General features: G+C 47.6%; 1 protein-coding gene across 3 annotated transcripts in view; it reads right to left on the minus strand.

Moving 5' to 3' along the window:
• PLXNA4 (plexin A4) overlaps positions 1–22,676 on the minus strand; it is a 446,024-nt gene that overhangs the window by 172,599 nt on the left and 250,749 nt on the right. The window lies entirely within an intron of this gene.

The raw sequence follows: 22,676 nt of genomic DNA on the forward strand, positions 1-22,676 counted from the left end.
AAAAACATGTCAGTGTAAGGAAGGGAACTGCTACCCAGATGTCATTGCTGTACCTTGAAGGGGAACCAGGCAGGGGGCCAACCCCAAAGGTTTCACACTAAGGGTCTCTTTTTGGCATTGAAATAGTGGCTTATACTTATAACATTAGGTCCTGAAACCTTCTAGAGATTTTGTTCACGTCCCCAGGGAAGGGGATGAGGGAATTACAGGAAAATGTGCTTCAGGCATGAGTCATCCACAACCTTCTGCAAACACTCAGCTGAGTAGATCTTCCCCAGCCATCCACAAGTCCTTCCTAGAAATGCTGGGACAGCTTAGAGACAATGGAAAGAAGACTTCTGCCCATATGCCCCATGAATGAGAACTAACCTAGAAAAGACATCAGCTTTACAATCCTACATGATGCTCGTCTGGCCTCTGGATGTTGGCCAAGGTCTCTGGAACCATCCTGTGTTTGAGTGCATAGACCCAACGTGACCACTGCACAGTGAGTGCTAATAACACCACTCCCATAAATCAGGAACAAATATTATTGAGAGTGTGGTTAGGCGAGAGCTAGGGGATCATCATACTTCCCCACCACACACAGGACTGTAAGATACACATAGTATAATTTTAGAGATTTCAACAATAAAGCTAAGGAAAAAGAATATACTCCAAATATTCCCATTAGGCACTCTTATTTTTAATTTTTAATGTGTAATTTTTAACCTCTCACAAGATCAAGGAGAATAAAAGAGGCATTCTGAGGAACTAAATTACAGAAAGAACACCACATTAATGACAACTGACCACACCAGGTCCCCCAGAAGGCTCCCCCCTTTCATTTCTCTTGAGTCCATGAACTCTAATATCAGGTTATTTTGTGGTTTATTTGCTTGATTTTAGGTTTGTTCTGGACTCTGATTTTTAAAATTTCCTTTTAAGCATTATTTTAAGCTTCGTGGACATCAGGTACTGGGAGATGGTTTTGCACATAATTCTCTATTGGTGTAATCCTCTCAATCCCGTGGGTTTAATGTTCATTCATCACGGCTCATGTGCCCCTCCAGCATCCATTCCACCCTCTCCCACCTTTTGGGTGGGATTGAACCCACTCCCTGCTTCCCAGGTTGTCCATGATGAGCACAAACAAACCAGCTCGATCTTACTCTCTGCCACAGTGATTAAGAGAAAATAGGCTCAAGCCAATCAACGTGAATCAGAGCAAAGCAGGGACTCATGGTAGAGAGAAGAGACTGTATTTCCTAACTCTCAAAGGGATAAAATGAACTTGGAGCTCAAAGATCTGTGGGCAGCCCTCTCCTAACAAGGAAGGGAGCTGGAACCAGGGCAGGTCAAGCACAGAGACGGGAAAAAATTGGTCTTTGGTGACATTGCTGAGCCACTGAATCAAAGTAACCCCAAAGCCTGCCTGACACTGGGACTTTCTAGTTACTCCAGATATTTTCTTTATGTTAAAGTAATATAAAGGTTTTTTTTTTTTTTTTTTTTTTTTTTTTTTTTTTTTTGCAACATCCCAAGTCCTAACGGATGCACTGATAATAGATGAGAAAAATGATACCCAGGTACATTAAACAACTGGCCTGTGCGATAAAATCTGGGGAGAGAATTAGAATTCAGTTTGACTCTGGAAGTCCATGCTTTTCCTACCACCAGTTACATGAGAGTCCTTGCTTCCAGAGGGTTTCCCGTGTGTCTCCCAGTGGCGGCCACCTAAAGGCAGGGGGCTGAGGTCAGGGTCTGTCTCTAGTCTCTACAATTGCTGAGACTTTCTCTAGTCATTCTTGATTTTGGTGCTCAAACACTTGAGCTTGACAAATATTTATTCTAAAAAAGAATGAATAAATAAATGTAGTTCAGATTCCTCTTTGCTAATTTCCCATTAAGCCCATGACAACAACAGTTAAAGGAGTCATGGTTAGTGTTTAAAATGGAAATGCCTCTGATTCCCAGAGCCCTCCTTCTTCTGTGCCCATCCCCAAGCCACCAGATGTCCACGCTGGCCAGGTCCTTTCCTAATCTGGATGAAACAGGAGTTTGTGCAAAACCAATTGGGATTACCACCCAAGTCTGACCGCGCAATGATGGCCTTGGCCCCTGGCCCAGCCAAGCTTCATCCCCAGCTGGGAGGTGCCCCTGAAGCAGAAGCAGAGAATGATACTGAATGCCCTGGCTGGTCTCCAGCCCCCTCAGGCCACCGTCGGCCAGAGCAGGGTCCCCGGGGGAGTGCTGGCGGAACTAAGCCTCATCCAGTGCCCCTTGGCCTGATCCCCAAATGAAATTACATTCAGTGCCTGAGCAGTCTCCTTTATCTTTCGACTCCAACTTCCCTGCTCCTGAGGATGAGGGGTTTGCTGGGTGTGGCTGGACATCAAAGGAAACCAGATGACATGGGGGAGGGACAGAGGGGTGGACGAGGAAGCAGCAATTGGACAAGTTTCCATAGGCCTGGCCTTCTGCAAGGAGGCTGGATGCAGCTAAGTCCCCACCCTCTGCACTCTGCCAGTGGGAAATATCTAATTGGAAAGGTTCCTTCTCTCTTTTCCCACCTCACCCTCCAACAACTTTTCAGAAAACCAAAGAAAAGCATTATTTATTCATCTGTTGAAAAAATTCACACAGGACATGGATAAAGGAATTTATGGTGGAATTTACTGAATGTTTGATGGGCAATCCAAAAATTTAGGTAGAATGGACCAGCTGCTGGCTCTTGGACCCTTAACACAGACAAATAGAACAAAAGCTGCTATTTATTGAGTGGCCACTATGGGTCTGGGACAATGGTAGGCATTTTACATATATTTATTTTCTTATTTAAATCTCAGAACTCAGTAAAGTAAGCATTAATATTGTCCCCATTTACAGGTGTGGCACAAAAAATGTTAAATAACTTGATTAAGGTCACACATCTGGCGGATGGCACAGGCTGCACCCATACCAGGGTCTGATTGATTCCAGTGGTTATGCTTCTATGAGTTCACACACTACACCAAAGGCTCACACTGAACCCGGCACTACTGTTTATGTAAACCTGCATTCCTTCAAGATGTCAAAGGAGTTGGTTTTAAACAAGCATCACCCCAGGGGTGCTGGAGGAGCCATGTCTTTATCTACTGCAGTTTTTCTGGGAGAGAAACCTGCATATGAATGAAGATGCTATTGTAAATTTTCTAAATAATGATCCCTTATATTTTTGCTTTATACTTTGCAAAGCATTCTTAAATAACACTGTCTCAGCTGATGGTTGTAAAATTTTTATGATGTTGATTGCCAGAATAATCATTCTCATCTTCCTGATGAAGCAACTGAGATGGAGGCTGTTCTGTGACTTGCCCCAAGTTCCATGATAAACCAATGGCATATAAGACTAGAATCCAGGTCTCCTGATTCCTAGCTCAGTGCTTGTCTCTTAGCTATTTAGATTTTCCAGAAGCTTTTGACAAGGTTCCACATGAAAAGGTATTTAAAAATAATGAGTCTCCGTGGGACTTCGGGCAGTTTGGCCATGGAGAGAGAGAACTGACTCAGAGACAGGAAAAGACAGGTTTGTGCATGGAGAAGTAACTAGTGTTATGACTAATCTCATTTAATATTTTTTATAAATGGCCTGGAGGAGGCAGCAGGAAAATGTACAAATGATTGTAAACTCTTTGGGACAGCAAGAAGTCCGACAACAAAGGTGAACTACAAAAAAAATGGTCCACCCTCTGCAGGGCTGACAGTTGCCACGTGGGCAAATAGCCCTGGGACCATGAGTCTCCTCATGCCTGCTGTACTCAGCGCAATCCCTGATACGTGGTTGGTGCTTAGTAAGTAATTACTGAATAAATGTAAAACAACCACAGTCTCTAATATCTGAGCTGCTAGTTATAATCGAGGTAAGAGTCAGGATTGAGGAAGGGATCAAAGCCACCATTTACTACTCCCAATACTCAGGCAGCCAAAAGGCCAACAAAATGATAGGTAGCATTTAAGTAAGATTTCATAGAAAAACAGACTAGCAGAGCCAACATCTTAGTCAAGTTCACCTGAACATACGAGATCACATTCAATTCACCCTTCATAAGGTAGGAACACAATCCAGATGCCTGCAACTCAAGAACAGCCTAGGAAAGACAACCCAAGCCAGAAAGAAATAGTTGAGATGAAAGGAGACACACTGACCAGTGGCCACGGTTCAGTCATCAATGCAGAGGCCACCCCAACACTTATAACATGACAGCTTGAACAAATTAGATTTTTTTGTTTGTTTGTTTTTGTTTTCAGACAAATTCTTGCTCTTGTTGCCTAGGCTGGAGTGCAATGGTACGATCTCAGCTCACTGTAACCTCTGCCTCCTGGGTTCCAGCAACTCTCCTGCCTCAGCCTCCTGAGTAGCTGGGATTACAGTCACCTACCCCCACGCCCGGCTAATTTTTGTATTTTTAGTAGAGACGGGGTTTCGCCATATTTGCCAGGCTGGTCTCAAACTCCTGACCTCGTAATCTGCCTACCTCAGCCTCCCAAAGTGCTGGGATTACAGACGTGAGCCAGCAGGCCCAGCCTAGATTTCTTATTTTACATAGTATATATACTTATGGATCACCTATAATAATGAGAAAGGATGAAAACAGAAGTTGATTTTTTTTTTTTTTTTGGTAGAAAATGTAAAGAAACTGGCCGGACACTGTGGCTCAAGCCTGTAATCCCAACACTTTGGGAGGCCAAGGTGGGCGGATCACGAAATCAAGAGATTGAGACCACCCGGGCCAATATGGTGAAACCTCGTCTCTACTAAAAACACAAAAATTAGCTGGGCGTGGTGGCGGGCACCTATAGTCCCAGCTACTCAGGAGGCTGAGGCAGGAAAATCACTTAAACCAGGGAGGTGGAGGTTGCAGTCAGCTGAGATGGCGCCACTGCACTCCAGCCTGGTGACAGAGCGAGACTCTGTCTCAAAAAAGAAAATGTAAAGAAAACAATCACGGATCACAAAGGCACATTGGGTGTTTGGAAGATGTTAACCTCTGAGGATGACACAAAGGAGGAAACCACACCCTGATCCTGTGTGTCCCTTGACAGAACGACACATCCCACACCCACCATGCGTCTGTTGAATGCCCATTGTTCCAGGGCCTCTCCTTCTGGAGGGGAGAGGTGGTAAGTGCCAGCCCTGCCTTCCAGGAGGCCTGTCTCCTGGAGGGCTCAGATTTCACACAAATAATGCCCAGTGGCAAATGTTATGGCAGAGGGGTGTTCAAAGGCCTCTCTTTGTTCTTCTCAGGAGATCTGGCCAACTAGAGTTTAACCAGGGATGATGAGCCCAGCTCCAGGTGAGGCTAGTGGGCAGGCAGCGTCATGACCTAGAACTACCAATATGGTGCTGCCAGTGATGAGAGCTTGACTAATACAGCACATAACAGGTAACATGAGATTTACTCAAAGCCACCTTAGGGGACGAAATCTTTTACATTAGCAGGAAGACTGATCTGAAGTAGCAAAATTAGCAGGACTAATAGATTTCATAAAGACATAACATACTGACAGGAGGGTTAGAGTAAAAATTGGAAAAAGGGTGTCCAAGGGGAAGAATTTGATCATCTTTCTGCAGCATCATCTTGAGGAGAGAGAGAGAGACTAGAGCAGATCAGAGAACCACTGTGTCCTCTGTGGTAGGGAGGGGTGCCCCTGCAGGCCTTGCCTCAGCCCCAGTAGAATGTTCCAGAACAGCACTAGACAATGGAAGATAGTATAAGCCACAAATGTGGGTCACATATGTCATTCAGAATTTTCTAGTAGTGGCCAAATTTTAAAAAACAGGTAAAATTCCCAGCACTTTGGGAGGCCGAGGCGGGCGGATCACGAGGTCAGGAGATCGAGACCATCCTGGCTAACATGGTGAAACCCCTTCTCTACCAAAAATACAAAAATTAGCCGGGCGTAGTGGCAGGTGCCTGTAGTCCCTGCTACTTGGGAGGCTGAGGCAGGAGAATGGTGTGAACCCGGAAGGCGGAGCTTGCAGTGAGCAGAGATCGCGCCACTGCACTCCAGCCTGGGCGACAGAGCAAGACTCTGTCTCAAAACAACAACGACAACAACAACAACAACAAAAAAAAACAGGTAAAATTAAGTTTCATATGTTTAATCTGACCCAATATAAACCAAATATGATCATGTTAGCATGTCTACAAGTATTAAAATTATTAAAATTATTATTGAGATATTTTACCTGCTTTTCCTCATACTAACTAAACCTTTGCCTCCTGAGGTGCATGTTACACTTACAGCACAGCTCAGTTTGGAGCAGCCATGTTTCAGGTGCTTCCTATGTGGCCAGAGGCTACCATATTGGACAGCACAATTCTAGACTATTCTCTTCCCTGTGTTTTGATTCTGCAGTCACCAAGTGACCTTGCTAATAATTTGGTTTGGTGACTATCCCCCTGGAGGCATGCTCCATTGAGATTTTGCAACCATCCCCAACCCCACCCGACCCTCTCTCTCCCCGTCCTCTGCTGCAATCCCTTTGTGTCTCCCAGGCACCTTTGAGCTACAGCACAGTGCAGTGTGCCCCACTGCCCTTACTTTCTGGGCATTCTTGGACCGTATGCTCCAACAAGCTATATGGTCCCCATCAAGTCAGAATGCTGCTGCATGGGCCTCATTCTAATCCAGGCTCATTTGATGCACCCATGCCTTCTCTTCCCACACTCTGGGCACACCTCCTGTGCAGCAGGATCCCTGGTACCCCTGCTCGTGGGAGGGAACCAACCAGTCAGCCAGAATCATTGCTATGGGAGGGGATTCTTGGGGACTCTTACCTGCACCAAGAAATACTGCCCTGGGAGAGAGTGGTGATGAGCGGGACACCCAGACGGTGGTGGGTATCTGGGACTGGGGGCAGCAACTGACTACCAATTGCATAGATGCATTTCAACATTAACAACCGGCGAGGCCACATGAGCACTTAAGGACTGAGCATCATCTCGCCTGTGCCACACAGAAACCTCCACTACAGCGTTCAATGTGCACTGCACTACTCCACAGTACATGCAGCTTACCAAGAACACACACACACACACACACACACACACACACACACACACACACACACCCACCCTCTACTCTGGGTATCCAGGCATCCACATCCCCAGCCTGGGATCTTCCAAGGCAGCCAGACCCTTTCCTCCAGCCCCGCTGGCTCCCTGCCGATCCATCAGCAGGCACTGCCACCTATCTCCATCCCTGGCACGGTGAGTCTCCGCACTGCCAGACAGACTGCTATTGAAACATCAGCAGCATGGCCTCCGCAAAGGTCAGCCATCCAGGGAGCTCCTGGCAGCTGCTTGTTTGTTTACTGGAACATTATCTGGGCCGGGCTGTTTATTTACATCCATTGAAGGATTGAACAATAAATATAGTCTCCCAGTAGCAGGCAGATGCTTGCACTAGAGCGTTCTGGCTGCCGTCTTGCTTGGACTAATCTCCCTAATGAGCAAACAGTGCTATTCATCTCTAAAGATGCACGCCACCTCTGCACTCTCCCTTTCCTCTATCCCTTCACACCCTCCCCAAACTTCCTAGTGGAGGTCTACACCTTTGAGATTTGGGAGCTGGACCCAGGTATAAGAATGCAAGGGTGGGGTCTTATCCAGCAAGCAGGGAAATAGAGCTGGAACTGTAGATGGAGAGGGGAACAGAGCAAACCTGGAGGCATATGTCCCAGGGCCAATCTTAATTCCCCACTTAGACCCTCAAACCTCCAACACAGAGGCACGTGGCAAACCAGCTGGTGGTCAGGATGGAAGGAGGTCACGCCTTGCTCACAGGGCCAGAGGTGGAGGGCTTACGGAGAGGCGCCCCATATTCCAGCCATGCCAGAGCCAGAGTTAGGCCTTGAACTGCCCAGAATTGGAAGGAGATCCCTTGCAACAAAATGCAAACCAGTCAGTTTGCACAAGGGAGACCTCATCGGGGCAGGCAGGGATAGGTGAGGAGCCGAAGGAGGGAAGAAAGGGGGCCAGGTTTGGCTCCTCTCAGAAGCCTTGAGCACATGACTTCAGCTCTCCTAGCTGTCCTGGGTCTCTCTCCTGGCTCTGACCTGGCTCCCAAGGAGGCAAAAATAGCAACAAAGATCCTTGGCAAGCAATAAGTGACCAGGATCCGTATCTCTGGCACACAACAGCGGTATGATGTCTCTCAGGAGGGAGCAAACTGTGAGCCATTTGGATCATAGATATGCAGTCTACTCAGTTGCACCCACAGGTTCTAAATGATGTAGCCCTCGTCACTGTCACTCGGCACCTGAAAGGAAGAATTAGCACAACAAAGAGTGCCAGAATCAGGCACAGGGTAGGTACTCATTGTTGAATGAATGAATGAATGGCCTGAGAAGCTGATTCTGGGTCTGAGTTGCCACAGCTGGAACCAGGAGACACACATGCACACTCACAGACATGTGCGCACACACATGTATACACATGTACACCCTCTGGCTCTGAAGATGGGGCCACATCTCAGCTCAAACACAATCTCTAGAACCTTCCCTTTCTAATTCTGTGAAAAGGGAGAGAGGGCAGGTGATACAACTGCGTCTGGGACAAAGAGGAGCTGGGAAGGTTGCAGCAGGCTGGCAGGAAGATAGATGAGAATATGGGCATGAGGTCTGAGTATGTTGGCAACTGGCTGGTTGTGGGTTAAACGTCTTCAGAAAGGGGCCCTTCCTTGTGGAAGAGCTGCCTAGTTTGCAGGCTGGTGGACTGGAGGATTTCTCAGTTCCCATCAGACTCTGATGGGCTGCAAGTCCATCTCCTCACCAGAGGAGCTCCCTCACACCCCAGGCCCTCACTGCCAATATCCCTACAACCCCACACCAAGGGCATCTGAGAATAAGACTGCAGTCATAGAAGCACCTCGCATCCTCCCCAGGGCTTTTGCTTTTTAAAATTATTCCCTGTAATCCCAGCACTTTGGGAGGCCGAGACGGGCGGATCACGAGGTCAGGAGATAGAGACCATCCTGGCTAACACAGTGAAACCCCATCTCTACTAAAAAATACAAAAAACTAGCCGGGCGAGGTGGCGGGCGCCTGTAGTCCCAGCTACTCGGGAGGCTGAGGCAGGAGAATGGCGTAAACCCGGGAGGCGGAGCTTGCAGTGAGCTGAGATCTGGCCACTGCACTCCAGCCTGGGTGGCAGAGCGAGACTCCGTCTCAAAAAAAAAAAAAAAAAAAAAAATTATTCCCTTCTGCTTCTCCCCTGGATTTCCAATCCCCTCTCCCCATTCTGCTTTTGCTTTTTTTCACAGCACTTGTTCCCTTCTGACATACTGCGTCCTGCATTTATTATGATGGTTATTGTTTACGCCCTTGCTAGACCATGAACACCATGGGAGCAGAAATCTTTATCAAGGGATGTATCTCAGACCCTTGAACCGTGCCACAGAGTAGGTGCTCAATAACCATTTGTTGAATAAATGCATGAATGAAAACACTCAAAGTAATCATCTTCGTGTTTCTTCAGCCTCATGGTGTAGATTTCCCCTATTTTACAGTGAGGGAACCAGTTAGGGGCTTTCCCTCACTGTAACTGGGAGATTCTACAGCAAAAGTGAAGCAGAAACTGCCCAGCCAGGCCCACATGGCCGGTAGGTGCCCTGTTTCACCAGCAGGGTGGACTGTTTGACGCCACATCTGTGCCTTCCTGCCTTTAGTCTCAGGGCTTGGAAGGTGGGTGTAAACCCTGCTTCTGTGTTCATGCTGCTTAAGCTGCCCCAGAATAGCTCCATGAGGCACTTTGTTTTGATTTCCTGATTCCAGCCAGGAGAAAGAGGATGCAAAGGGAACTGCAAGAGTGTAAACAGTAATTAATTAGACAGGCAGCGTGTGTGCACGAATCCCGTGCCGTGTTACCAAACACTGCTGGGACAATCGGTCCCTTTGGGTCTCCCATTACACACATTCTCAGAGCCAAATAATGATTTCTATGCTGCCATTAGGAACGCCTTGCCCTGCGATGTCCAAACCAAAAAGAAACCAGGGATAATGGCCTCCAAACCTTCCCCATCTGTTTGAGTGGTGACACAAAGAACAAGCTATGACTCCAGAAGAGAAAGATGCTGAAGAAATAAAAAGGGAAATCAATAGGACTGATGTAAATAACACACCAGGAAAAGGTTCAAACCAGCATATTTCACATGTGGAATATTTTGAAACAGCTTCATTGATTGCACTGTTCCCAGAGACACCAGAGAGCACTGTGTGCTAAAGTTACAGGTTTGAAACCTTGGTAGGTCAGCCACCCCGTGACCCCAGAGCCACCACTTCTTTGGATAGCCTGCACCCTAAAATCTTGGTTGGCCATTTCCCGTGTGCCTCTGGTTAGAAAGGAGCCTGGGCAACTCCCACCCCTAGGAAAACAAGTTTCCATGAATAGATAGTTATTCACCACCTGCCATGTACCCCACACCATGCCATGCACTTTACACGCATCAGCTCCTTCTGACACCTGGCAGATGGACCATGCTCATCTACGTTGCAAAAGACCAGAGTACCTGAGCTGGGGTACACCAGCAGCACAGGAGTGGTGCAAACAGCATGACTCCCAACTCTGACACTTAGGAACTATGCAGCCTCAGGCAATCTACTAAAGTTTCCTATCACTTTCCTCATATGAAAAACAGAAATAATAACAATACCTCATTGTTACCATTATTGGGCAAGTATGATAATGTCTCAAGCATGGATAATACTTAGCAGAGTGAGGGAGCTTTGATAAATATTAGCAATGATTAACGTGCAATGATTATTATTCAAATGAAGGGATCTCTATGATTTTCATCCAAGCTCACAGAGAGCATGACCCTGATATAAAGAGGTTAGAAGGTTTCTATATGTGCAGTAGATAAAGAGGCTGGAAGATGTGGCCTGCAGACTGGACTCCCAACATCTGACAAGTTCACCTAAGGGCAGGAGAGACAGAAGAGGACCCACAGCTTAGCTCTGGGCTGTCTGAAGTCAATAGAGGGCAAGAAACCAGGACTAAAGAGTCTGTGCTCTTTAGGATGAATTGTACCGATTGACATTCCACCATCGTGGACCCAGAGACCTTCTCATGGCTGCCCTGAAGCTACAGGAATTGTCCAGGAAATGCTGAGGCTGCTTTAACTCAGGAGAGACTCAGACAGCCAATGACTTTATGGAGGAAGAGGAAAGCAGTTTCATGCCTATGGTTTGACCAAGCTCAGGAGGGGGAGTGGAGAACCACAGCCCAGCCTCGCTGAGAGATGCGGCATCTCTGAGGACCCAGGGAAGATGCAGGGCAGAGGAGGGGCTGGAAAGATGCTGGGGAGAAGCAGGGCCAGTCTCCAAAAGCAGAGTCAGTGGCCCTGCATGGTATCAGGCACAGAGAGGGAGGCCAGAACCAGGACCACCAGCTCCTTATCCACACGCCTCTATTGCCTCATCCTACAGCTTGGACGAGCCATATTCACCTTGGCCCCTCCACATGCAGAGGTTCCCTCCTCTCCTCTGTGGCCACACACCTGTTGCAATGACAAAGGGGCTGATTCCTAAGACAATGAGGACTAGGAACAGGTGCACAAGGATGTTGGGGCTGGCACAATCCATGTTCCTCTCCTGCTGGAAATCTGGCCTCCTCCGGAGTGGGATCCAGCAGGTGCTTCGTGCAGCTATAACAGAACCAGGAGAAAACCGCTGTCCAGCTGGAGGCCCAAAGAAAACAGAAGTAGAGAGAAGCCGGGGAATCCAGGGACTCCTGTGTGAGCTGCTACGGCACCTCCAGGAGTCGTCCAGGTCCTAACTCAGAGGAAGGGCGCTACTAGCACAGAGCTCAGCACAGAGCAGAGACTCAATAAGTCAACCGCGCTAGCAAACGGGGCCTTCATTGCAGCCTCAGATGCAGCTTCACCTCCCTCTCCCTTCACATCCCAGATTTACCAGCTGTCACCATCACCCCAGAGCAGCTCCCCTACAAGCTAAGGCCTCCTCTTGGCTCTTTCCCAATTTCAGGAACATGCCTCATCTTCCTCCTCATCAGGTCAACAACTGCTGGACACTGACCACCCAGGGCATGGTGGGCGCAGTCCCCAGTCATCCCTCTTGCCCTTCTTTGCAGAGCTAGATACTTTTCTGTTTCCCCCAGGACTCAGTTCAGTTCTCCACCTACAGTCCTGTTCATACCATTTCGTCCCCTCTTCCCTTTCCTTCCATTGACTCTCTGCTTCCTTTCAGCCAGGCCACGCCCATCAGTCCCTCTGGACCTGCCCCTGGTCACTCCTCTGAGGGCTTTTTCCGTAACACCTGCCCACTCCGATTGCCCTCTCACCTCATGTGCAGCCTCGGTTCTAGGTGCAGGCACTTAGGGTGTGGAAGCCTATTCCTAACATTCCTTTCACGTTTTGAGCATGTTTTGTTTCAGCCGTGAGTGTGTCAACATCTTGAGGGCAGGTCAGTGATATAGAGATTAAGCCTGGGGCTGTGCAGGCAACCAAGCTCCCCTGATTCTGTCTATTATGGATGTTGCAACCTCAGGCAGGACTTTTCAGACCTCAGCTGAAATACTGGTCTCAGAATTCAGAGCTTAGAGCTGCCATGAGGATCTCATCAGGTGAATTCTGAAATGCTCTCAGTGCAGCACCTGATACATGCTCTCAACATATGGACATGCCTGTGAATTGTGGCTAGTTAATATGTAGCTGTGCCCAGTAAGCCAATATGAAGATGAAGAGGAGATAATGTGATGGTGATGATGGTGCAGCAGAGCACAGCTTCCCCTAGCAAGGCTCCCTGGTAGCTCTGGGAACACCAGTTGCTTAATAGATGTTTAGCAAATTAACAAATGAACACACGAGTCCCATTAATATTGGAAAGAGATCAGAAGGGTCCCAGCAACCTCAGAGACTATCTTCCAAACTTGCATTTCTTTCATGTTCTGTCCTTATAGGACCACCAAGCCTCTTTCTAGCACTAAGGGCATCTGCAGCAGCCAGCCCTATATGGCCCCCATCATCATGCTGTCTACAGGAAGCCCCATGGGTCTGTTGCTCAGCCCCCAAGCACTGTTTTGCAATTTCCTTGACAAATAAATAACCCAGGGAGCGTCAGACAAGTGCATATTACCTCAACATCTGCTCTCCCTTCTGGGCTCTGCTCTAGGTTCTTCGCCTGCAGCCTCATCAAGCTATTGGGGCACCAGCCCTTTCAAGGGACACTGAGGCTGCCATCCAAGGACAGCCGTGTGTGTGAGAGAGGCTAAGAACAGCCCATGTTCACCTATTACAAGGGGCAGAGGTACAGCTTCCTAGAAGGCAGAGGACACAACTTCAACAAGGCTGGGGCATCTCCCTCCATCCACTCCTCATCCCCTTGGGAAGCACACGCTGGTCAGAGTGGTGCTGCCTGGCTTCTGGCCGAAATGATGGCGTTTCATTTTGCAATGTCAGTGCATTTGCAAAGCCCTAGAACAGGAGGGGATTCCAGATTTGCTCAGTAGGGATCTATACAAGGATTTCAAAGTAGCCCCAGTTCCTGGGCTATCTAGAATAATTATGTGTGTGTGTGTGTGTGTGTATTTATGTGTGTGTCCTAAATGAGGGTTGGAAGGAAGTGAGGGATGCATGTGACATTACCCAAGATCCAGCTCAGGGAAAACTGAGAGTCTCAGAACTCTCCCCAGAGTCTCCTGGTATGATTTGGTGCCTCCCGTGGGCTCCAGCGGCACTTCCTGCACACCTCGCTCATGGCACTTACACGCATTGCTACACTAGGTCATGAGCGTTCACTGTCTTCCCCACTCCCTAGGAGCTTCTTGAGTGCAGGGGCTACATGTTATTCATCTTACCCAAGCTCACTAGCCAATAAGTGGAGCCCCACACTGAAGTTTACATTTTCTGGCTTCAAACCTGTACTCAGCACCAATTCTTCTAAGAGTAGGCACTGTAATGTTCAGTGTCACCAGCAAAAAAAAAAACTACTAGAGCTTCTTTGAAGAGTGGGCCTCACTGAGGGCTATCTCACAGATCACCACCCCTTACTGAATCCTTCCCCTCCCCATCCCACACATCTCTCCAGCACAGATACTGCCCACATCTTACTTTTTAAAAACAGCAGCTACTCTGGGAAAGAAACACTTGGAACTATCACAAATGAGGACCCAGGAATTCATGAGGCCTGGGGTGAGGCATGTGAATAGTTTACAGTCAGAAAATCTGTTCCCAAAGAGACTGTGGGGACAGCCTTTCCCGGGCTTAGAATGCTGGAGCTGAGAAGGGCATCCCTGTCTGGGGATGACATCACCAGACAGAGCTGGAATGCACAGATGCAGAAAGCTGGGGGCCCTGGGGCCAGGAGAGAGCTTGGCTGGGAGATCACAAAGGGGCTTTTGACCACCCTCATCCCAGGAAAAACCACAGAGCCCCGGCTTGAAGCCACCCCTGCCCTCAGTTGAGGGGCCTAAAGACATCCTCCTCCAATCAGACGGGTGACCTTTGATCCCAGTGAGGGAGGCACCAGAGCCAAAGTGCCTTGAAGGAAAAAAAAATAATAATAAGTGCCTGTATGAGCTACTCCTTCCGCCAGAAGCCTGTGGAGTTAGTTGCAGAGAAATCCATTTTAAAATAAGATATTGGAAAACCATTCTCTCCATCACTGGCCACAGTTATACAATTATTTATGTGGCATCATCAAGGCCCATGTGTTTCACAGCAATTAAACTATTGATCTCCCAGGTCCGAGGCACTGAGCAAAAACCTACAGCCACTGGTTCTGGTCCTCTGGGAGTTGCCTCTCCCCATGTTTCAGATGTGAAAACTGAGTCCAGTGGGGAAGTCACCAAGAACAAGAGGCAGGGGATGGTATATTAATATTAATGATCAATATGCTGATATAATATGCTAATGATATATTGACATACAATAGTAATATATCCATTTATCCATTTGGCCAGCACTTACACTGTCAAAGTGTTAGTTTTTACGTTTGCCCAATAAATTAACAATGTAGTGATTAAAAGCATGGGTTCCAGAGGCCATTAACAAGGGCTCCTACCCAGCTCTGCCAGGACCTAGCTACATGACCTTTGGGAAATGAGTCAATTTCTCTAACCCCTGGTTTCCTCATTTGGAAAATGCAGATAATAACAGTACCTATCACAATCAGCTGACGTGAAGATTTAATGAGTTAGTAAATGAAAAGCATTTAGCATACTGCTCAGCACATAATCAGAGCTAAACTACAGTTAGCACTTATTAACATGGGGGGTCCATGGCTACTCACTGACCATGACACACCTCTGGCAACTCATGTTGCACAGCTATGTCATTGGCAAAAGAGAGAGGGAAGGCTTACTCTCCTGTGAATCTCTGCACTGAGATTGGAGGGGCACTGCATTCTTTTTTGATGGTCTTGAGACAGGAGCTGGGCCTGGACCTCTGTCTGAAGCTGCCATCTGGATGCACATGGGGGTGGTCCTGAGCTCCAACCTCCCTCTCTGCCTACCTCACTGTACCTATGTTCCCCCATCACTTTTCCTCAAGCCTAGAGTCAATATTAAGCTAGTAACGGTTACACAAAGCCTTCTTTATGAAATGCATTTAAAGTAATATTATTTAATGTGTTTCAAGGACATGTTAAGGGATAAAATGTATTGGATGGTGGGAGTCTGAGACTGGTTTGGAAATAATTCTCCTTCCTGAACCTTTTTGCTATAGGAAGTTGCATGTGCCTGGAACATACTCTCTTATATTGCATGGTGTGGACAGGGAGAGACTAGAAGTAGGGTGGCAGTAAAGGAATGTGACACTTATCTTGGTCTAGCCAAAAGGCAGTTGGAATAGAGGGTAAGGATAGAGGGAGAAAGAGATGGGGCTTGAAGAATGAGGGACAACTCTGCATTTCACACCTGGGTGGCCCAGGGAATGGCGGGCCCAAGGAGCAAGTTGAAGGGAATGCTGTGTGGGTGGAAAGAAGTGCGGGTCTGAGATCTGTTGAATGTCACTGGTGGGAGTGTGGCCGATGGGCTGTCTGATTGTTTTTGGACATTCAGGACTGGTGCTTTGGCAGAAAGTCATTGCTTAGGACAATTGAGTCACTGTCATTTTATAGGTGGATTGTAAAATCATGATATCAAATCATTTCCCAGAGCCAGAATTTAGATGACCACCATGGCAGGCTGGCCCTCCTACCCTGTCTCTGAGGGTCACGTCAGACACATTCCGTAGATTACAGAATACAGATTGGAAAAGTGCCAGGGAAAGGGAAGAACACAAATTACTTTTTCCTACTTGCCTTCACATTGCCCCCAGACACTACAGAGGGCTCGCTCAGTTGAGAAATAGAATGTTCTCCCACTTCCCGTCCCAGCAGCTGAAACAGGCTCCATGCACGACCCAACATAAACTTACAAATGAATAGGCAGTCATTTTGAGGAGCACAGGAAAGACACACCGATTTAATTACCTTCTCTGCACCATCACCAGGATCCTTCAATTTTAGTATCTGAGGAACTTTTCTTTGGGTTAAACAGTTTCACAGAACCAAACAAAAGTCTCATTTTGCACCAAAATTCTCACAATTTTTGCTTAGGGCTGGTTCAGGAACTTCTTTCCAAAGTCTATGTCAACTTAAAAATCCAGAAATATCTACCATTATTTAAAAAATAGCAGGGTTTATTTCCCACGCTGACCTAAGTCTTAAAGCAAAATGAAGCACTCTTAAGGGTTGAGTGTGTGGTGTGGCCCCTTCTCCCCACGGACCTTGGGTCAGAGCGTTTAGTTGGCCTCATGCCAATGCCTACCACCAGGGGTCGCTGGTTCCCTTCTGCTTCTTGGGGCCTTCCATGGTTCACCCCTATCAGAGTCTGGAAAGGGAGGCCACGGGAAGTAGGAAAGGGAGGAAGGGAGGAAGGAAAGGGTGGGAGAGCTGAAGGTTGGAGAATATCAAGAAAAACCTGAGATTTTACAGGTTGTTACTCTGGGATTCCAAAAGAGGTCCTCACGGAGGTTCCACATCACCAGACCCTGTGTCCCGTATCAGAACTGCCCTGGGTCTGCATGCTGGAGTTCACTAACTGGACTTCCAGCCACTTTACTTGCCATCCTCAAGGTGACCAGGAAAAGGCATGATGGAAAGACTTCTTTGTTCCTCCTCAGCCCAGCAGGGCTCTGATCATGCCAGTTTGTTGTGTTGCAAGACAAAAAAGAAGCCAGCAACAAAATTGTCTTGCGTCACTTAACTTCCTCTCAGATTTCTAAGCAGGTAATTATTTCCTCTCCTCCAATGGACTACAAGCACTTTGGAGGGTTTTTATCACAGACACTCCATAAATAAAAGTGTCAGATTATTAAGGATAATCTTATCCACCCTCCTAAGCAAGTTATCCAATGGAATACTGTGCTCTTCCTCTGTGACACTTTCTTCCTTGACTTTTCCATTTGGCACCTAAGTGAGCCAGGGGGAGGATCTGTGAGCAAGGGAGACATTTCTGCTACTGGGGCCTGGGAAACAGGACCAGAGGGGCTTTCACACCGGTCTGCTCTGTGTGACCTGAACATGAGTTGAGCACCTACTTTGTAAAATCCCACCCAGAAATGCAGAAGTTTCAAATTAAATTTGGCTGGTTTCAACCCTCAAAGACTTCTTGTCCAAAACAAGATTCATAACACAATTTACAAGGCAGTTTCACATTGACTTTCTAAATTTAATTCACACTGCACATAGTAGGGACACAATTAACTTTATTGAATTAATAAACAAACCACGATTCCAGTGAAGGAAGGAGGATGATTATTTGTATTCATGTTGTATCTATGAACAAACTAAGACTCAGATGGGCTACATGATGCTCAAAATTAGATTATAGCTAACAAGTGCTGGATCTCATTTTCAATCAGATCTGGTTAAAACCCAATATACCTTGGCCCACACCTCACGCCCCTCCCGAGTGCAGCACATTCAAATGATTGGCTTCCATTCTGGTGGCCATGTTGAGGAAGCAGTGGTCAATTCTGAGGAGTACACTTCCCAGATGAGTGGCAATGTGAGCTGATTGTTAGGAGGAATGTGACTCAAATAGCAGGAACCATGAGGAAGAATATGTCCTAGGCAAGCTGGCATGAGCAAAGGCAGAGATGGAGGAAAGTGCCGTGTGTGTGCAGTGTAGGGTAGTCAGCTGTGGTCAGGGCATATGCCTTACGGGGACATGGTGGGAGGGAAGCCCAAAGTGGTAGGTTGGGTGCAGGTGCAAAAGACCCTTGAATGTCTTTCAAAAAGCTGGGCTTTAACCTGTACATGGAGGGGAAGTAGTGTATGTTTCCAGGATGGGGAACTGACATGATCTGACTTTTGTAAATTGGAGATAATAAGCAAAGCATACCCCACTTTTCAACTTGGAAAAACTGCTATGCCCTTGAAGAGGGGCACTGTCATTCCCTTTAACAAAGGTGAACACCTACTTATTGCCTCAAACGACTAAACTAAAAAATGCAACTCCATCACCATAAGCCTCCCTATGTTGTGCTGAGAGGTGGATTATATTGAGTTGTCCACATTCTCCCAGTTCCCTTCTAGTCAACTTTTTGTGTTTGGGTTAAGGGAACAATACATTTGTTTGCAGCAAGCTCTCCAACCAGAGTTTGGGAAAACCTTGATGTTCTTAACATAAATTCAATCAACCAATTTAAACTCATAGAAAATGGTGGACTTAGGAACAACATTTAATTTTAGCACTTTACTGATAAAGTCACTATGGGATAGAGACCCTAAACTCTCACAAACTTCCAGACTAAGATTTTAAGACATAGATTTAACACTAGCCTATAAAGTGCTTAATCAGTAATAGCTTGGTGCCTCAAACTTTGAAAAGGATTTTTATGTACATTATTTCAGTGTGTCCTCCCAGCAGTATTGCGAGCTGGGTTTGGGAAGTGTCCTTAGGCCATAGCTCCCCAGCAGATGAAGAACAAAAGCCTGGATGAGAAATGACTCTCCAAATTCATGACACCACTGTAGCTTCATTAGGTCTCTTCACTTCTGAACCTGCGGTCCTTACCACAGTATCTTGGCACCCACTTCTTTTAAAATAACGGACTGGGTTCTCACAAGAAAAGTACACCATTTAGTCCCCCACCTCTCCAGTTTCATCAATGCAGAGTGAGATGAGTAAAACAGGGTGTTATAAGACTGCCTGTTGCTTGAGCTTAGTTGTGTTGTGCTGGGGTTGGGTTGGATTGAGTTGTATTGTGCTACATTGGGTTAGGTTGGGCTGTGTTGTGTTGTGTTGGATTGGATTAGGTTGGGTTGTGTTAAATTGGGTTGTGTGTGTTGTGTTAGATTGGATTGACTGGATTGGGTTGGGTTGAATTGGATTCGACTGGATTGTGTTGTGTTGAATTGAATTGGGCTGGGTTAAGTTGTGTTGGATTAAATGTAATTGGATTGGGTTGGGTTGGGTTGTGTGTGTTATGCTGTATCATGTTAGATTGGATTGGGTTGGGTTGGGTTGGATTGGATTGAATTGGGTTGAGTTAGGTTGTGCTGAATTGAATTGAGTTGGGTTGGGTTGGGTTGGGTTGAATTTGATTGGATTGGGTTGTGTTGTGTTCAGTTCGACTGAATTGGATTGGGTTGCATTGGATGGGGTTGGATTGGGTTGTGTTATGTTGAATTGGATTAAATTGGTTGACTTGAGTCGGACTGAATTAGGTTGGATTTACTGGTCTGGGATTCACTAGCATAGGATCCAAAGTCTTCCCTGATTGCTTTCATTCTGTGGCATTCAGTGACCATTTGTGTATCCTTGCAAAGCTGCCATGAGTTTACCATGACCAGGTTGTGTGCAACAAGAGCAAAGTGGTGCAGCACAAGCAAAAGTCAGCACAGCGTTGTGGAACACCAGTTGTAGGGAGCTTCTCAGCTTGCTCCCTCCCTCAGCTGGCTCAGGTTACACCTGGCCAGGCAACTTCAGAAATGGGTAGGGAAGAAATCCAAGAGCAGGGAGTGGAGAACAAGAACCAGACAGGGCAAGGGTAGAGGCCAGGCAGGCACAGTTTGCAGGCCAGAGAACATTCTCTGAGAGCACACAAGAATCTGTGCCTCCTGGGAAAGGCTGTAATCCATTTTCCCTGAAGACCTGAGTAACCCGGTCAAAGAAACTCAATCCCAGGTGGTTTTGACATAAGGTCATGAACCAAGACAAGGCAGTCTCAGCAGTTCATCCCACACAACAGGCAGGCCTGCAGGCAGGGGGACTGGAGCCGAGAGGGCAGGGCAGCATGCCTCTCGGGGCTCTGGTTGCAGGGGGAGGGAGTTGGAGCCCTTCCTAGCCAGGCAGGTGATTCACGTGGACACTCTCACCCTTCTGAGCACCAGAGATCACACCTGGGTCTGACCCTCTGGCAGTCCCATCTGCTCACTAAAGGGGAAACTGAGGCAGAAAAGAGCACAATACTGCCCAGAACCCAGAGTGTCGAGGAAAGGGGATGATATCAGTATGTGCTCACTTGCTTTGGACACTTGGGAGCGCTGAGCTGGGGCGGGGTCGGCTTCTCCAGCCTCCTGGCTCCTTCCCTCCCCTCCCTCCCCTCCCTCCTTTCTCTCTCCTTCCGCAGGGCTGGGAGCCAAGGGATGCCTCAGCTGCGGGACTCTCCCTCCCCACCCCCTGCAGAGTGAGCGTTTCCACAACTGCACAACATCTTTACCTCCTGTGTTTACCGGAAAACAGGAAGGAAGGAGGGAAGAGGAAGTCTTCTCAGAGCCTCTGGTGATCATCATGCACTTTGCGTTTTTTTTTTTTTTTCAATTCTTCTCCCCCACTCCAATCTCATCTGTCCCTGAAGGGAGAAATCGAATGCATCTGTACTTGTTACACAGGTGAAATCACAGATGCTGCTGTGGTCTAGCCAGGGTCGGAGGGGCTCTGTTCGTTGGTGTGTATGTAGGTATGTGTGTGCATGGGCGTCTGCATGTGTGTTCTGAAGCTGGTCTTTAGCAAGTGTGGACTCGCTGTTGAATTCTGCATTTTCTCTTGCAGCCAGCAGGTGGCAGTGCTGCGACAGTCGGGTGACTACAGTCCTGTGACGCCTGGCCCCGCAGCGCTTGTTTGGACTGGTCTAACCATGGAAGGGAAGGCGTGTCCACATGCACCCCAAGGTGGCCCACATAGAGGTCCCGGGCAAGGCGATATGGAGGAGAGCCATCCAAAGGCCCTTCTGAAACCTTCTCTCTTCCATTCTTACTTCCCCTAATTTAATCTAGAAAGGGGGGAAACCTACTAAGGTTTACTAAGCACACCCTGTGTGGTTTTCAGACTTAGCATAAAACCCCTGCAGAGCTTGTGAAAATGCAGCGTCCCAGGCCCTGTCCCCTGAGACTCTCACGCAGCATGGCTGAGGTGGAGCCCAGGAACGTGCATTTTGAATAAGTGCTACTGGTGAGTCCCATGCAGTCCCCAGGGAACTCCAATTAAGCAATGGAAAACTAGCATATTCCAGGTGCTGTGATGAGGGCTTCATCCTAGCTCTGTGCTCAGGGTTCCTTGTAATTTATAATTCTCTCCACCTGTTTCCTACTCTTCGAACACATTGCAGCTGCACTCCTCTACCATGAAGTTTCGGCCCTGCATTCTTAAGGGACCATTTTGCTGTTTCCTTATGCTAATTTCCTGGTGCTCGGAGATCACCGGACTGCCTGCTCTAGAAGCAGGTTTTCTCACACTGCCTCCCCGTCATCCTAACCTTTCTTTTATTTGGTGTAAGCTCATGAAATGCACAGTGCCTCACCCTGCCTTCCCAGCCATGGGGCTTTGCTGGAGCTGTGCAGGGCAGCGCCATGCTTCCATACCTCTCTTATGCTCTCCACCTGCTTCCTTCCCAGTCATGGGGCTCTGCTGGAGTTCTGCAGGGCAGTGCCATGCTTCCATGCCTCTCCCATGCTCTCCACCCCTGCCTTCTCGGACACCTGAGTTGGACTGCCCCTGGTGAACGTGTCCACAGTCAAGCAACCTAGAGCTGCACCCACAGACATGTGCAGAGAACAGGCAGCTCCCTTGAAAGTCAGCATGACACAAGACCTACCCACAGTGGTCATACCGGGTACTTCTAAGATGGCAACACAAACGAACTCTGAAAACCCAGTGTATTCATTTGCTGGGGGTGCCATAACAGGTGACCACAAACTGGATGTCATAAAACAACAGAAATGTATTCTGTCACAGCTCTGGAGATTAGAAGTCTGGAATCAAGGGGGCGGCAGGAATGAATCCTTCATTGCCTCTTCCCACCTCCAGTGACTGCTGGCAGTGCTTGCTGTTCCTTGGCTCACTCCAATCTCTGCCTTTGTCTTCACATGGCCCGGGTCTCTCTGTCTAAATTTCCCATTCCTTTCTCTCATGAAGACACCAGTCACTGGATTAAGGCCCATCCTTCATCCTAACTTGATCACATCTGCAAAGACCCTATTTACAAATAATGTCACATGCACAGGTATCAGAGGTTGGGACTTCAGCATCCCCTTTGGGGAGATACAGTTCAACCCGCAACACCCCATGAACCATAGATTGTGCTTTCACTTCTTACCTCCTGCCTGGAGAGCGGAGAGCGGGGTCTCAGTGCTTCTCCAAGCACTGAATGACCTTTACCATGAATAAAGGTTGTGCTCTTGGTGGATGCCATATTGGAAGAGC

The sequence above is a fragment of the Macaca fascicularis genome, chromosome 3 (assembly GCF_037993035.2).
Source record: "Macaca fascicularis isolate 582-1 chromosome 3, T2T-MFA8v1.1".
NCBI classification, from domain to species: domain Eukaryota; kingdom Metazoa; phylum Chordata; class Mammalia; order Primates; family Cercopithecidae; genus Macaca; species Macaca fascicularis.